Source organism: Mustela nivalis (genome assembly GCF_964662115.1).
Source record: "Mustela nivalis genome assembly, chromosome: 3".
In the NCBI taxonomy this organism is placed as follows: domain Eukaryota; kingdom Metazoa; phylum Chordata; class Mammalia; order Carnivora; family Mustelidae; genus Mustela; species Mustela nivalis.
Genome location: NC_139022.1, coordinates 71,427,687 through 71,445,150, shown reverse-complemented (window position 1 = coordinate 71,445,150; position 17,464 = coordinate 71,427,687).

The window sequence follows — 17,464 nt, the reverse complement described above, 5'->3', positions numbered from 1 at the left end:
TGTTCTATTTTTGCTTCTTCCTTTTTTTTTTTTTTTTTTTTTTTTTTAAGTAGGCTTCATGCCTAGCATGGAGCTCAACATGGGGCTTAAACCCTGAGATCGCTATCTGAGTTGAGATCAAGAGTTGGACACTTAGCCAACTGAACCACCCAGGCACCCCAAGATTTAGGGGTTTTAAGCACAAAAATCTAGGTGCAAATTTCAATATCCTGTGTTCAGATTAATCCTGAAAGTCATGTATTTGGTTCTATAAGAAACAAATACTATAAAAGGAAATAATATAGTACTGTTATCATTTAAGTTTCTCTGATTTCCCTTCAACATACATAACTCATTTGGCTGATTCTGATTTCCAGAGTAATTTTAGGAGAAGTGGTCAGGGATCACTGACACCACCACTTTACAATAAACTGCCTCTGGATCCTGTTCATTATTTCTGTCTAACATTGTGCAAACAACCCAGCTTGCACAGAGGGTCAGAAAGCATTAAGTCAAATCTGGGTTTTGCACAAACAGAGTGAAATGTGGAATGGCGTAACATCTAACAGAGTCAACTGTGATTCAAGATAATTGATAGGCAAGGGCAAAGTTATCAACTTGCTGAAATTGAACTAGGCTAAATCACTTTAGTCTTTCTGAGGCAATGAAACCAGCATGGAGACTGCAATTCAGCATCCCAAACATGGACATACATGGAATTGTATGTCATACATTGTAACTTTGGACCAAATATGTATAGGCAATAGCCACCATTCAAATATTACTCTAGTGAATAAAGGTTTTGAAAATTCCAAAACATGGCAGAAAAAAAAAGTATTCCCTAAATATTTAACTTTCTACCTAGTTTTTTTTTAATGTCATATACTTTTGCTTTTTGAGTTTCTATGAGTATAATCAAACATTTTAAGGTGGGTTTTTATAGGGAATTTTTGAACTATTTGGGTTGCATTGTTGTGAGTGGAGCTGAAAGAGAAATTTAGCATCTATGTAGAAAAAGATGCATTTGCCTCAATATTTTATTAATGAGTTTTACTTAGAAAGGTATTAGCTGACTGATTTGTATTACAGGATTATCTACTAGAAGTAATTAATTGTATGTAGACCAAGAGAAGATTGTTAACTATAGGCCACCCACAAGAGTATTACATCTTTGTTATTAAACAGAATATTTAGCATTTGGTATTCATTCTACTGGGAACTTATTTATGATTATTAGGTAACTTTAGGCATTAATTTGAATGTTAAAATGAGAAAACTAAACAAAAATATTGCCTATGTAAGTTCATTAAAATAGTATTTCAGAGATTCATTAAAAATAACACAAGAGGAAGTATAGTAATTTAGCTTCAACCAAAAATAGAATAGTTATTGTAAAATTATTGGCAGTTTGTAAAATGTAAGATTATCTAAATTCAATCACAGTGAGGTATTTTTGTTACTACTAATACAGTAATTATCTCAGATGGAAGTATATAATATTTGCTGAAATATATACCTTATTATTTATGTAAGAAGAATAGTCTCTCTTTGCAGGAAGACAATACAGTTATTATTTATTTTTTTTTTTGAGAATGCAAGAGAAGTTCCCCTAAGGATCTTAAATTCCATGATAATAACCAGGGTTTGGTCACAAAACCCAACCTGGCCCATGTTAAGCCTTATAAGAGAAGAAAAGGACTAGAACACAATAGAAGTTATAAAGATTAACCAGCATGCACGTTAACTTAGCATGAGCTGCTCCTTGATATTGGATTTTGAAGATGCCTGATCAAGAGGGCCACAACACAAAATGAAGGAAGAGGTTTTTAATTTATTTATTTTTGTTTGTTTGTTTTTCCAATTTGGAGCATTTCTCAGGGCACAGAATTTCACACTCTGGCAAAGACTCTATATAATAATGAAACTCAATCTAGGTTGGCTTCTGGAAGTCTGGAGAAAGCAATGGCTCATACTGAGCAAAACTGAAATGGCTGAAATTTCAGGTGCAAGAAGTTAAAATAATCAGAAACATATTATATACAGACAAGTTCCCCAACAGATTTATTTCATAGGAAGGCCCAGAGTACTCACCAGTTACCAAGCTGTTAAATATGTGCTAATGAAAGGATCATCTGCATCATTAAGAAGTGCAGTTGTGCAATTGCTGGGTCATAGGGCAGTTCTATTTTCAACATTTTGAGGAACCTCCATGCTGTTTCCCAGAGTGGCTGCACCAGCTTGCATTCCCACCAACAGTGTAGGAGGGTTCCCCTTTCTCCGCATCCTCGCCAGCATCTGTCATTTCCTGACTTGTTGATTTTAGCCATTCTGACTGGTGTGAGGTGATATCTCATTGTGGTTTTGATTTGTATTTCCCTGATGCCCAGTGATATGGAGCACTTTTTCATGTGTCTGTTGGCCATCTGGATGTCTTCTTTGCAGAAATGTCTGTTCATGTCCTCTGCCCATTTCTTGATTGGATTATTTGTTCTCTGGGTGTTAAGTTTGCTAAGTTCTTTATAGATTCTGGACACTAGTCCTTTATCTGATATGTCGTTTGCAAATATCTTCTCCCATTCTGTCAGTTGTCTTTTGATTTTGTTAACTGTTTCCTTTGCTGTGCAAAAGCTTTTGATCTTGATGAAATCCCAATAGTTCATGTTTGCCCTTGCTTCCCTTGTGATCCAAAGGGGCACGTGCACCCGAATGTTTATAGCAGCAATGTCCACAATAGCCAAACTATGGAAAGAACCTAGATGTCCATCAACAGATGAATGGATCAAGAAGATGTAGTATATATACACAATGGAATACTATGCAGCAATCAAAAGAAATGAAATCTTGCCATTTGCGACAACATAGATGGAACTAGAGTGTATCATGCTTAGCGAAATAAGTCAAGCAGAGAAAGACAACTATCATATGATCTCCCTGATATGAGGAAGTGGTGATGCAACATGGGGGATTAAGTGGGTAGGAGAAGAATAAATGAAAGAAGATGGGATGGGAGGGAGACAAACCATAAGTGACTCTTAATCTCACAAAACAAACTGAGGGTTGCTGGGGGGAGGGGAATTGGGAGAAGGGGGGTGGGATTATGGACATTGGGGAGGGTATGTGCTTTGGTGAGTGCTGTGAAGTGTGTAAACCTGGTGATTCACAGACCTGTACCCCTGGGGATAAAAATATATGTATATTAAAAAAAAAAAAGAAGGGAATCTTTCTGCTCTTCAACAGACGAATGGATAAGGAAAATGTGGTCCATATATACTATGAAGTATTATGCCTCCATCAGAAAGGATGAATATCCAACTTTTGTAGCAACATGGATGGGACTGGAAAAGATTATGCTGAGTGAAATAAGTCAAGCAGAGAGAGTCAATTATCATATGGTTTCACTTACTTGTGGAGCATAACAAATATCATGGAGGACATGGGGAGTTGGAGAGGAGAAGGGATTTGGGGGAAATTGGAAGGGGAGGTGAACCATGAGAGACTATGGACTCTGAAAAACAATCTGAGGGGAATGAAGTGGTGGGGGGGTGGGAGGTTGGGGTACCAGGTGGTGGGTATTATAGAGGGCACAGATTGCATGGAGCACTGGATGTGGTGCAAAAATAATGAATACTGTTATGCTGAAAATAAATAAATTTAATTAATAAAAAAAAAAAGAAGTGCAGTTGTGGCTTTCCACTGAAGACCAGGTGGTAGAAGAGGATGATGTGGAGCTTCAGTTGTTGATACCAATGGAGATGGAGGGCTCCAAGGCAACTGGCATCAGGTGGCAGTGCTTCAACTGCAACAGCCAGGGGATCACAATGATCATAATGGCTAGTAAGAGAGTGCAAGACAAGGAGGTTGACCTAAGAGAGTTGTGGAGATGATTAATAATACCCAACATTCTTAGGGGAAAAATAAATGGGCAGCAAACAAGGATTCAAAAAGCAAAATGGAGAAGCATGAAGCTGAAAGCATTGTCTCAATAAAAAGTCACAATTCCTTGGATATTTCCCAGATCTGAACCACTATTCTGTTCCATGACTGAAGAAAATAACAGCCCCCTAGACAAAGAACTCCATGATATCACATCAAACTTATACAGCATTGATTACCCTTTTATTCCCCCTAAGGCTTTTCCCTTTTCACACTAGTTAAAAGGGTGTGAGTTGTTATTGATACCTGGAGAACTTAACTGTCATTATGTCATCCTTTTTAGGATTGAAACCAGTTAAAAAGCAGAATTTTGGCCGAAGTCCAGCTAATAGGTATTACATTGCGTCCACAGATTTATCTGGTGTCAGATCCTGAATGCATAATTTAGCAGTTAATGTGCAATCCGATAAAGGGCTAGTATCCAAAAATCTATAAAGAACTGATCAAAGTCAACACTCAAAGAATAAATAATCCAATCAAGAAATGGACAGAAGATATGAACAGACATTTCTGCAAGGAAGACATCCAAATGGCCAGTAGACATATGAGAAAGTGCTCAACATCACTTCTAAGCAGGGAAATACAAATCAAAACCACAGTGAGATATCACCTCACACCAGTCAAAATGACTAAAATTAACAAGTCAGGAAATACACAGGTGTTGGTAAAGACGCGGAGAAAGGGGAACCCTCCTACACGGTTGGTGGGAATGTAGGCTGGTGCATACACTCTGGAAAACAGTATGGAGGTTCCTCAAAAAGCTGAAAATAGAGCTACTCTATGATCCAGCAATTGCACTGGGTATTTACCCTAAAGATAAAAAAGTAGTGATCCAAAGGGGCATGTGTACCCGAAGTTTATAGTAGTAATGTCCACAATAGTCAAACTATGGAAAGAACCTAGATGTCCATCAACAGATGAATGGATAAAGAAGATGTGGTATATAAATACAAAGGATACTAGATAGACATCAGGTCACCTGGGTGGCTCAGTTGGTTAAGTAACTGCCTTCAGATCAGGTCATGAACCTGGAGTCCTGGGATCGAGTCCCACATTGGGCTCCCTGTTGAGCGGGAGTCTGCTTTTCCCTCTGACCCTCTCCCTTCTCATGCTCTCTCTCTCATGCAGCCATCAAAAAACCTGAAATCTTGCCAAATTTGCAATGATGTGGATGGAGCTAGAGGGTGGATGGAGCTAGCAAAATAGGTTGATCAGAGAAATACAATTATCATATGATATCACTGATATGAGAAATTTGGGAAACAAGTCAGAGGGTCATAGGGGAAGGGAGGGGAAAATGAAACAAGGTGAAACCAGAAGGGGAGATGAACCATAAAAAACTCTTAATCTCAGGAAACAAACTGAGGGTTGCTGGAGGAGTGGGAGTTGGTAGGAATGGGGTAGCTGGGTGATGGACATTGGGGAGGGTAAGTGCTATGATGAGTACAGTGAATTGTGTAAGACTGATGAATCACAGTCCTGTACCCCTGAAACAAATAATACATTCTGTGTTAATAAAAAGAAAAAAAAGAGCTATTATAACAGAGAAGGCCTAGTGAAATATCTCTGCTCCTTGACAGAGACAGTATAATAAATAAAAATCAATACTCCATCTTGGAAAATGGGAGATACTATTGATACCTTTAAATATCTAAAGGATGTAGTAGTATTGGTTCCTATAATATTTTGATTTAATTTACTAGTATAATCCCTGAAGTAAGCAGATTAAGACCAAAGGATAGTTGCAAACTATCATAATTTCAACAAACAATAGTGATGAGAGCATCTTGTATTGATAGAAATTAAAGCAGCTTCTAGAACATGGATAATTGTTTTCATGAATATATACTTTATTTTCCACAGTGAGAAAAAAATCAGTTTAAATTTATATGAAACAGACAATAATACACACTTGCAATTTTCCCTCAAGACTATGTTAAGGCCCCTAAACTCTTTATTGACATAGTTCTAGGATTTCCGGACCATCTGACATCCAAAAGAATACACTGACTTATTAAACCTGTGACACCATGATTATCAAGCAGGATAATCCAGAGATACCTTACTGCTGAAACAGTTGGTATGTTACATAACTTCTGGCATGGTTAGAAATAAACCATACAAGAATTCAAGGATTATCTGCTTCAGTAAAATTTTTAATGGCCCCGAAGGGCAACCTGGGAGAACTGTTCCAAAATGAAAGACAATTGGCTTCATCTTGTATCCTCTTTGACAGATGAAGTACAACAGCTTTTAGGTCTCTTCAGATTCTGGAGGAAACATAAACACTACTAGAATTACTGTTCTGGTACATACTGTTGGTAACAGAAATGGCTGTCCCTATGGAGTGGGGCTTGAAGAAAAGGAACACTTTATCAGACTTAGTATCCAAAACCCTGGCCCTAAGAACTAGCAAGCCCATTCTAATGAGGGTGTAATGATGGAAACTGGTGTCCCATGGAGTTTACAGCAAACTCCAGTAGGGCAATCAAAACATAGGGGTCTGGGTTCAAGAATAAGTCCTCATCATCTAAACAGATGATTGCATACTCCTTGAGAAAAGTAACTGGTGTGTTGTTGGGCCCAGTTAAAATTAAACACTTCACCATAAGGTATCAAGTGACTATGAGTTTGGAACTGTTCATTATGAATGGCACCCTACTGGACACACTAAGGTACAAATTATACTGGGCCTAGCAGCATTCCACTGTAAGTTAGAAATGGCATATCTAGGATGGAGTTCAAGCTAAACAAGAAGCACAAGTAAATGACATTAGCAAGTAGTTCAGATGTTCTAGAAGTCACACATTTGGTCCAGTGTCTCTCCTTCAGTTCATACCTATAGATATATGATACATCCCATAAATCCCATTGGAGGGCACAACCCAGGCTTGATTTACAGATAGGTTGGTTCATTATACATGCAAGTCAAAATGGATGATGGCTGAATGGGAAAGTACTCATTGACGGCTTTGAAAGAAGTAAAAAATCTTCTCAATTGGCATAGCTATGGAAAGTGCTTTTTATTCTCTTAGAAAGGAAAAGTGGTTCAGGCTTAGAATATATTTGGACTCATAGGCTCATGAGCTATGTAGCATCAGTTCTGGACAATGAAAGGAAGACATTTGAAAGACTAGAAATAAGGATATTTTAGGGTAGAAACCATGAGGATGAATACATGGAACTGGGCGCAAAGTGTAGAAGGACTTGAATAATATGTTAATATGCCTCAGAAAAAACTCCACCATGAAAAAGCCACTAAATAATTGAGTAGTAAACAAACAAACAAACAAAAAAACAGAACCCAAAAGAAAACAGAACTTGTCAGTTGATGTCAGGCAACATTTTTCAGTGAGCAATCCAATGATGACAATAGAGACACACACATTAAATGTCCATGGTGGCAGAGATAAAGGTTATGATTTGGCTCAACAGCATGGAAGAACATTTATTAAAAGTGATCTAGATAGTGCCTATTCCTGAGTATCAACAAGTCTGTAATAGATACCAATGCTGAGATACCTGTAGGACATTATTACTTGTGGAAAGTAACTGGGCACCTGGTGACAAGATGACTGACTACATAAGTATACTTATGTCCTGAAAGGACTAAGTATTTTTTCTCACAAGAGTGAACATTTATTTCAGGTGTGGAATAATGCCCACAGAGCTTCAACCAACCACACTAAAGGTTTACCAAGTGCCTCATTCACACTCATGGAATCCCACACAACACAGCATCCAGACAGGGATACACTTGACTTTGAAGACAGTGAGAAAGTAGGCCCATAACCATAGAATTCATCAGTCTTATCATATACTATACCAAACAGAAACAGCTGTTCTGATAGAGCCCTAGGATAGCCTTCTCTAGATACAACTGAAGCATCAGCACTGAATTAATATTGTGCAAAGAAGGAGTGATATTTTCCAGATTTGAACATACAAACTAAATCAGAGATCCATAATACTGTCTCCAGAAGAAAGGAATATATGGATCGAAGATTTACAAGTTTAAAGCAGGAATAGCTCTATGGATAATCATCACCAAGGACCCACTTAGGGTCTATGTTCTTTCCATTCCTACAACTATAGGCCCTGTAGTATTAGATGTTCCAGATTCCCAGAAGAAATAGTGTTGACAATGTAAGTGGCAATGATTCCATTTAATTCAAGTTATGGTTGCTGCTGAGCACTTTGGACTCTGTGAAAACACAGGAAAGAAATATTTAATTTTAAACTGGTAGAGAAATCTTCAAAATACTATATTAATTGAAGCTAAAGTTTAGGTATTATTTATTACTGATATAGTCAAATATGAATGGCTGAAATCCAGTAAAAACAGAGAAGAGGGTAACTTTTCTTTCCCTTCAGAAGCTAAGGCTGCTATCCTTTGCAGAATGTGGGTATGTGTTCAGAGAGTTGGGGGAGAAATTTAATGAGTTTGAACCACATTATCTGCTGTAAGGTAATCCTGAAGGTCTAGTTTATCGAGACTTAAATTTTTATGCATGCATCAATTAGTTTAGGTTTCTCCATATTAATATAGACATAAGGAAAATTATTCTAGTAAAATACTAAGAAATATGCAGAAGTCGGTATTTTGTTCTAAATCTTTGTATTGCTGTTACAATTTAACACATTTAAAAATTTTATTGGTGTCAACTATATGGTGCTAATAATAAGGCATAGCATAAATGAGCTGTCATTCAACAAAAGTGGGCTATTTTCCCACTAATTTCTCATTTCTGACAGGCTTAACCTTCATTACTTTTTGATTATACCAAATAAAAAAGTTCCTTTAGCCTTCATTACCTGCAATGATATTTGGCCTTGGACAGATACATGATATGTCCAATCTCAGATGACTTCATCTATTGCTATTTGGAGGACTCAGTTTAGTGACAAGCTAATTGTATTAACTATTCACCAAGCATTCCACTATTTGATTCCACTAAAAAAGAAAAAATAAAACAGTACAAAAATAAAGGAATATAATGATATTTGGGTTTGTCAGAAAGGCCCTGTTCAGCTCATAATGGTAAAAATCCATTACCAGCTAAGAAAGCAGTAGAATTGTATTTATTTTAGCATTAATTATCTGAAAACAAGGCAAACATGAATAGGAGGACAAGAAATATGCAGACACTGCAGAATTATTTCACTAATTGTTTTGGCTTCCAATAATCTAATAGAGTTGCTTCCATTCCCACCTAAACTGAATGACCTATGGGCTTTGTTATCTTGAGAGAAACATAATTATCTGCTACATTTACAGCTTCATGGATTATTAAGATGAATTGGAACTTGTGCAGACTTAGGAAACAGTACTTCATAATCTAACACTTTTGCAAGATTTAGAAAAAACTCAAAGGCAATTCTATAACCTTAGAAGTCTGAGGAAAGAAACATTTTTAGACCAAGGTTAATCAAAGAAGAGCAAATTAAATTTAATCAGAGTGCTCAAAGCCACCTGTAAATTATTCTCTCTTCAGACAAGTAATGAACAATAAGAAAGGAAATAAAACAGCATCTTTATTCTCACAAAACAAAGTCAATTTTATGTATATTATCTGCATATTATTATAAGCAAATGATCTGTTCATTCTCATGGTTCACCTTTAATCATGTATGCTTCTTATCCAGCTTTTTAAATTAAATTCAATATGATTAAAAATTATCATTTATTACACAGCTTTTTTTTCCCCCACTGTATATATGGGCCACATCTTCTTTATCCATTCGTCTGTTGAAGGGCATCTTGGTTCTTTCCACAGTTTGGTGACTGTGGCCATTGCCACTAAGAGCATTGAAGTACAGATGACCCTTCTTTTCACTACATCAGTATTTTGGGAGTAAATATCCAGTAGGGTGATTGCAGGGTCATAGGGAAGCTCTATATTTAATTTCTTAAGGAATCCCCACACTCTTTTCCAAAGTGGCTGCACCAACTTACATTGTCACCAACAGTGTAAGAGGCTTCCCCTTTCTTCACATCCTCTCCAACACATGTTGTTTACTGTCTTGTTAATTTTGGTCATTCTAACTGATGTAAGGTGGTATCTCAATGTGGTTTTGATTTGAATCTCCCTGATGGCTAATGATGATAAACATTTTTTCATGTGTCTGTTAGCCATTTGTATGTATTCTTTGGAGAAGTGTCTGTTCATGTCATCTGCCCATTTTTTGACATATTACACAGCTTTTAAGTGTCACTTTTATTGTCTATTTAATGTTGTTATAAATCATCCTTAATTTAACATTTTTGTGATAAATTTTTTTCTACATTTTAGAAAATTTCCATATTTTGGAAAGACCACTAAAATTAGAGTAATTATCAATGTATAAAACAACATAGATTATTGACATATACCAGATGGTTAGTATCATAGAGTAATTTTATAGCATCTAGATTAATAATGAGTTCAAATGGTTTGGCTCAATACATGTGAACTGGGGTCACACTACAGTCCACCACCAATATAGCCATGCAGTGTAATAATGAAGAGAAACTCTCCCAGGTAGAATATAAGATTTCAAGATTTTATTGTTCAGATATTTGATGAACTCTTAGTTTATTCTCCTAGTGATCCACAGAATAGAGTAAAATTAAAAATCACCAAATTACTATGGATTGTAAGGCCACAATAAAGGTAAAGAAAAGCTTTGAGAGATCATATGGTTACAGCAATATGTCACTATGGTGACAACTAAATGGTAACAACTGATAACTACAAGAACTTCTGGGATTGATTTGCTACTTGCCTCTGACTGCCCTTAAGAGTTTATCTAAGGAGTGGTGTGGAAAGAAACTTAAAGCCTTGAATTTGCAAATCAAGACTTGAGTAAAGAATCAAAAAATTTTTTTGTACCCTTAAAGAAAAAAAAACAAGAAGTGGCAGGGCACATGAGACTGTACATCAAGGTCAGAGTCTCATGGTAGGATGTAGAGATGCTAAATCATTCAAGTGTGCAATCTTACATGTTAAGGTAAGTATAGAAATGGATCTCTGAGACTTGGGATAGGGACATTTGGACAGACGCAGATGAAGTTGAGATCTTTGACCCTCCAATTTCTTTTGAAATATGGTGAATATTGGAAGACAAAACAACCCATTGCCCCATATCCTTCTAAAAGAGACCAGACTTCTCTTGCATGAAAACAAATAAACAAACTTCTTGTTACTTTCCCTGAAATGATGTACAGGTGTCCCCTGACAGCAACTATGAAAATCGTGGCACCAATGAAGGGTATAAGCCCCTTTCTGGGGTACTGGTGAGACAGAGCAAGGTAGAGGAAAAGTGTGAAGCTGGCATCCACCAACAGGTCTGTTCCCAGTCAATATCCCAAGACCTCAGCCTCTTCAGCAGAGTCTTTAGCTAATGAATCTTGTTCACAGATAGCCTGTGAACTTTTCAAACTGCTGTTTCTGTGCTGGGCCCAGGGCTGGGGGAGTGTGTAAGCAAGCCTTTTCAGAGGTGTTTCTCAGTTCCCTGTAGCCCTTTAGGTCTTATGCACAAGGGCCCTGATGTTTTTCAGAATTAGATGTTTCAGAAGCCCTTCTCCCTGGTACAAGTCTTATGAGTTGGGATGGCTGACATGGGGTATGAATGCTTTGTTGCACAGAGAGAAGTTTCAGCTTTGTGAAATGCCTTGCAATTGCAGGCTGCTGTGCCAGTCATGGGGTTTTTCAAGAGACCTCTTCTCAGCCTTTCCTAACCACCTCCATGAGGCCCTTTTCTCTCCAAGGAATCTGTTCAGGTAGTTTTAAGGTCTTTTTCAGAGGAAGTTTCTCCAAATGTAACTTAGATTCAAGATGTCCATGAGAAAAGGTGAGGTCAAGATCTTCCTACATTGACATCTTAGACTGCCTTCTCTCTGGGTATTTTGGACAATTTTTTCTTACTCTTTTTGAGTCCAGTGATGTATTAAAAAGTGATTTTACCTATAATCTAGTTATTGTGAAATGATAAGATCATCTAGAACACACAGTCTGCCTAACTATTATATAAGAATGAAATATTTAATTCAGAGATATTTTCATGGTTCAAATATATATAATTTAAAGAAAACAGTAATGGATAAAGTGGTAAGTTTTGGCATATATAGAATATTGAAAATAGCAGTATGTAAAAGACTGAACTTGAAAAAATTTTAAAAACAACTAAAAGAGAATAATTTAATTACTTGATCATGAATACAATATGCATGCTTATATTCCATAATTTAATTTGATTCTAGAGGAAGGATAAAGCAGATAAATTTAATAAAACTTTATGAGAACTTTCTTGAAAATATATTCATTTAAGTTAGTAAAAAAGTGGTATTTGTAATATATTAATTACTAAAATTAATGATTCCTTCAATTTTTCATTGTGGTCTCTTGTCTGCTTCATTAGTCCTTAGTCAGGATAACTATCAGTGTCATTTCTACTGGCAGACTTGAATGATCTTTGGTATAAGGTAAATAACCCTATTGTCAGTCTCCAATAAAACTTCACAATTTTGGGGTGCCTGGGTGGCTCAGTGGGTTAGGCCACTGCCTTCGGCTCGGGTCATGATCTCAGGGTCCTGGGATCCAGTCCCGCATCAGGCTCTCTGCTCAGCAGGGAGCCTGCTTCCTCCTCTCTCTCTCTGCCTGCCTCTCTGCCTACTTGTGATCTCTCTCTGTCAAATAAATAAATAAAATCTTTTAAAAAATTGTAAAAAAAAAACTTCACAATTTTTCCAGTAAATTGTAAGTTCACTCTTGTCAAATTATCATTTCATTTATAAATTTCATTATACAATTTCATGAAAATTAAACTCAAGTTGACAACCTCAACCCCACAGATTACCTCAACTGCAGTAGATTTCATTTATAATTAGAGAAAAATGGTGTTAACTTTCTTAACAATGTTCTCTTCTTTGACAAAATTTCTTTTCTCTCTTGCCCTATTATTTCATATCTGTCTGCCAGTATCAAGTGTCCTTACTTAATAAGACTGACCTTTCTAGCTCTGTTCACACCTGAGTCTTCTCCCAACTTGACAGGAGTCTTTCTTTAAAAATTCTCCTTCTTTAACTTCATTTTAAATTTCTCCTTCTCTATTGCTTGCATTTCTTGGGTGTACACATATACTCATCAATCCTAGGAATAGTGTGTCATAAATACTTGCCTGTGGTAAAATCACTTTTAATGTATCGAAATAAGAAATAAAGAAAGAAATAGTAGGAAGTTCAACTTCCAAAGTATTCTTACTGAAAGGAAAAAAGAGAAAGGAATCATATTCAGGTGGAAATACTATTTGTTAATAAAATAAAAAGAAGTCACTTGACTAATATATTTATTAAGATACATATATCAAAAGAAAATCCAGTTTTTAAAATTTAAATATATATAATAAAATTTTATAGCATAACAATGCACAGTGAAGAAATATATATAGTACAACTATACACACACACACACAGGACAGACAACCAAACTGATGTTTAATCTATTTCTCACTCAGCATTTCAGAATGTATTTTTGTACCATTCACCTTGTATATAATCTTTTTACTAGGGCTGTGTCAGAGTATACTATTAAGTACATTATAAGAGATTAGAACGTAATTTCTTTTTGGCACTCTATTTATGTTTACTACAGACTTCAAAGGATATTTAAGATGTAGAAGTTATTTTCCCAAGGGTACAAATGAAACATAATCTTGTCAGCAATTCTCATAGACAAGTGATGCAGAGGCAGTTTTAGCAAGACCTAGTCTCCTTTTAACCAGAAATGATTTGTGCATTTTCTTGAGGCAATGTCTATTTGCAGCAATGTTAACATTGACATCAGTAGCTAGAAAATGACAGGAGAAGACAAATAGTCCTCAGGTATAAAAATCAGCAAATAAGAGTCTTGGCCTTTGGGAAAATGTCAGGATGACCATGAGTGACTACAGATCAGAAAAGGGCCACAGACTGAAATCTTTGCTTAAATAAAGGTCAGACCCCCACAATGATCCCTGCAGCATTTAAAGAGCAACATTATTAAAAGATTATTAAAAGAATAACCAAGTCAGGCAAGGAGAATACTTAGTTGATATTCTCTAGGGCATAAACAATAGTCTCATAAGCTCTGTGTGTGTGTGTGTGTGTGTGTGTGTGTGTGTGTGTGTGTGTGTGTAGAACTTATCTTGTATGTCTCTCCCCACTGAATTCTTATGATGCAAATAATAGTTCTTTAAGGAAAATAAACAGGTGGTTGCAATGTACTCTATCTCTACATTTTCTCAGTAGTATATCTGGAAAATGCAGGGAGGTGGAACACAGCCTCATTCCTAGAATGGAAGGTTAATGTATGGTATGGAAAGACAGGAGGAAAGTAATCAAGGAGAATAGAAAAGTCCACTTTTGAACAGTCATTCCTCTGCTTAGTGGAGCTAAAAATATTGGTGAGCACTGCAAATAGTGGCAGGCATCTGTTTTCTATAAAATGGGTACGTTTTCTCCATTAAACTGTTCTGTTTCTGGTGTTTACTTTTGTGCATTAAATAAATAAATAATAAATAAGTGAATGAATGAATAATAAAAGAAAGGAAAGGCAAAAAATTCATTAAAATTTATATAATGACAGCCAACAAAATAAGTAAAATACAGAAGAATATGGGAAATACACATGTAAATATTGAAGAATTAAAGATAAGTGAATTTCTCTGCTTCTGGTAAATATATATTTTGTAATCCTAGAATATCCTTTAAAATTCATCACATCCTTCATTTGCCTATCATATCTAGTGAATTATCCTTTGTACACATTATCTCTGAGAATCACAGCTAATGTTCTAAACAGCCAAAGGTTTCAAAAGGTCACAGTTTCTTTTGAATCACTTCTTATTAACATTTCATGTAATGCAATTAAATTGTTAGTGGCTAATAATTATAATAAAGGACAAAAGACTCAATAATAGAGCAACATTACTGGCACCATTTGGATTCTAAAGGAAATGCCCCAGTGAACCAATATTAATTTATGAAATAATTTTGCATGCCATATCCTTATATGAGGTCACAGAAGGGCAAATAAACAGCTTATACTTACTGCTGACAAACTGGATTTAGACTGACTTTCTGGAAACAAAAATCCTTCTTAAATTTTAATATTATTTATATTTGATCTAGCTTGTACATCCTGAGTTATTCAAAGTCTCTTAGCAGTATAGGGAAAAATATAATAGGAAAGAGGAAGCAAAAGTATAAAGGAGATTTCTAGAGATCTGTTTGGTTTGATTCAGTAATACATTATAAAAGAGTCTGATTTAAATTCAAGACATTAATCATTCTACAAACATTTATTGAATTTATATGGTGAACAAAGCTCTAATAACACAAAAATGGCAATTTTCTCACTCATGTCTAGTAGGGGAGTAAATTATGTAAATTATTAAAGTGAAATGTGGAAAAAACATACAAAAGGATATACACATTCAATGGAACTCAGAGAGATTAATCAATTGCTGAGATAAACTGATAAATATTTTTCAAAAAGGTTGAGACTTAATCTGCATCTGAAAGAACAAATAAAAATTTGTCATATAAAAAAAGAATATTTCTGATTGAGTAAGTAGCAGTAAACAAAATTTCAAATGTTTGAGGTTTGAAAGATGGAAAGGAGAATTGTTCTGTAAGAGGACAACTTCAGAGTTAAAGAGAATGAAGCAAATGCAGCCAGAAAATGATAAAAGTCTTTAAAAGTACAAATTGTGAAGCACTTTATCTGGTAGCATGGTTTACACACATTGACTTTTAGATAGTTAAGAATATCTAGGGAAAATGAATCTCTGATATTAGCTCACATATGGCACTTCTTTCTTTTTTTTAAGATTTACTTACTTAGAGGAGGAGCAAGATGGTAGAGGAGTAGGAATAGGACCTAAATATCATCAGGTCCCAGGAGTTCAGCTAGATGGTTATCAAACCATTCCTAACAGTTACAAAATCAACAGGAGAGAGGAGAAGAAGAATAGTAATTCTAGGAACAGAAAATTGACCACTTTTCAGAAGGTAGGACAGGCAGAGAAGTGAATCCAAGGCAACATTCAGCAAGATAGACCAGGGAGAGGGAGGGGCTGGCTCCCAGCAAGTGGTAGAGGAGCTGAGCACAAAATTGGAACTTTTAGAAGGATGCTCCACTGAGGGATGTTGCTCCAGAGGACAAACAGGGGGAGGCAGTGGAGCCCTCATGGAGACAGTGTGGTCTCAGAACCCACAGGGTCACAAAAAAACAGGGGTATCTGAGTGTGGCAGAGTGCCCAGGTATCAGAGCAGGGAAGCCAGCTGCAGAGATGGAACCAAGCAGTGGGCTCTCAGCTTGGAATTACCTTAAACTGTGATCCATAGCACAGTTGGGCCACCGCTCTGTGGGCAGGGACTCAACAAGCAGCAGATACAGAGACACTCATCTTCCTCCTCCAGGAGGAGTCAAGCAGGAGGGCACAGCAGGAATCAGCTGCATTTGGAGGCTTCAAAAGGGCCTGTGCACCAGAGATAGAAACTCTGGGTCCTCGGCGGGGTGAGCTCAGAGCGTGGCTGGAGACCAGGGATACAGAAGTGACTGACCGCTTTTCTCCAAAGGTGCACTGAGGCGTGGGCCCCTGAGTTCTCGGCTCCTCCAGGGCAGGAGATAGGAAGCTGGCATTTTCAGTCCTGTCCTCCAAAGCTCTACAGAAAGTGTTCAGGGAACAAAAGCTCCTGAGAGGAAACCTGAACAGATTATTTAGCCAGCCTCTGGCAAGGGCAATGCAATTCCACCTCTGACAATGACATTTGAGAATCACAGGAACAGACCCCTCCCCGAGAAGATCAGCAAGAACATCCAGCCAAGACCAAGTTCATCGATCAATGAGAACTGTAGAACTCCAGAGATAGGGGAAACCAATACATAAAATCCATGGCTCTTTGTCCATGATGGTTTAGTTTTTCAAAATTAAATTTTTGAAATTTTATTTTCTTATTCTATTTTTTAAAAAGTTTTCTCTTTCTTATTTTAACATTTTTTAGCTATTTTATCTTATCAATACCTTCTAAAAAATCTTTTTTAATTTTCACTTTTATAGTCATATTTTAATCCCTTCATTGTATTTAACTTTATTTTTTGTATAAATGTAAGTTAGTGCATGGCTTTGTTCTAGTCTCCAACCTGATCTCATTCTTTCCTCTTTTTTTCTTTTCTTTCATTTTTTTCAACTAACTTATCAATTCCTTTTTCAGAGTATTTTTTAAATTTTTATCTTTACAGACATATTTCATCTCTTCATTGTGTTAACCCTTACTTTTTTATATGTATCTTTTTCTTTCTTTCAAAATTTGGAAGGTTGTTTCTTCTAACAGACCAAAGTACACCCAAAATCAATCAAGTGTGTGGCTCTGTTCTATTCACCAGTCTAAATAAGCCATATATATATATATATATATATACACACACACACACACACATATATATACATAATATATAAAATTATATTATGTATATATATTTACATATACATTCTCCCTCCCCTTTTTTCTCCCCCCAGTTTCAGTTCT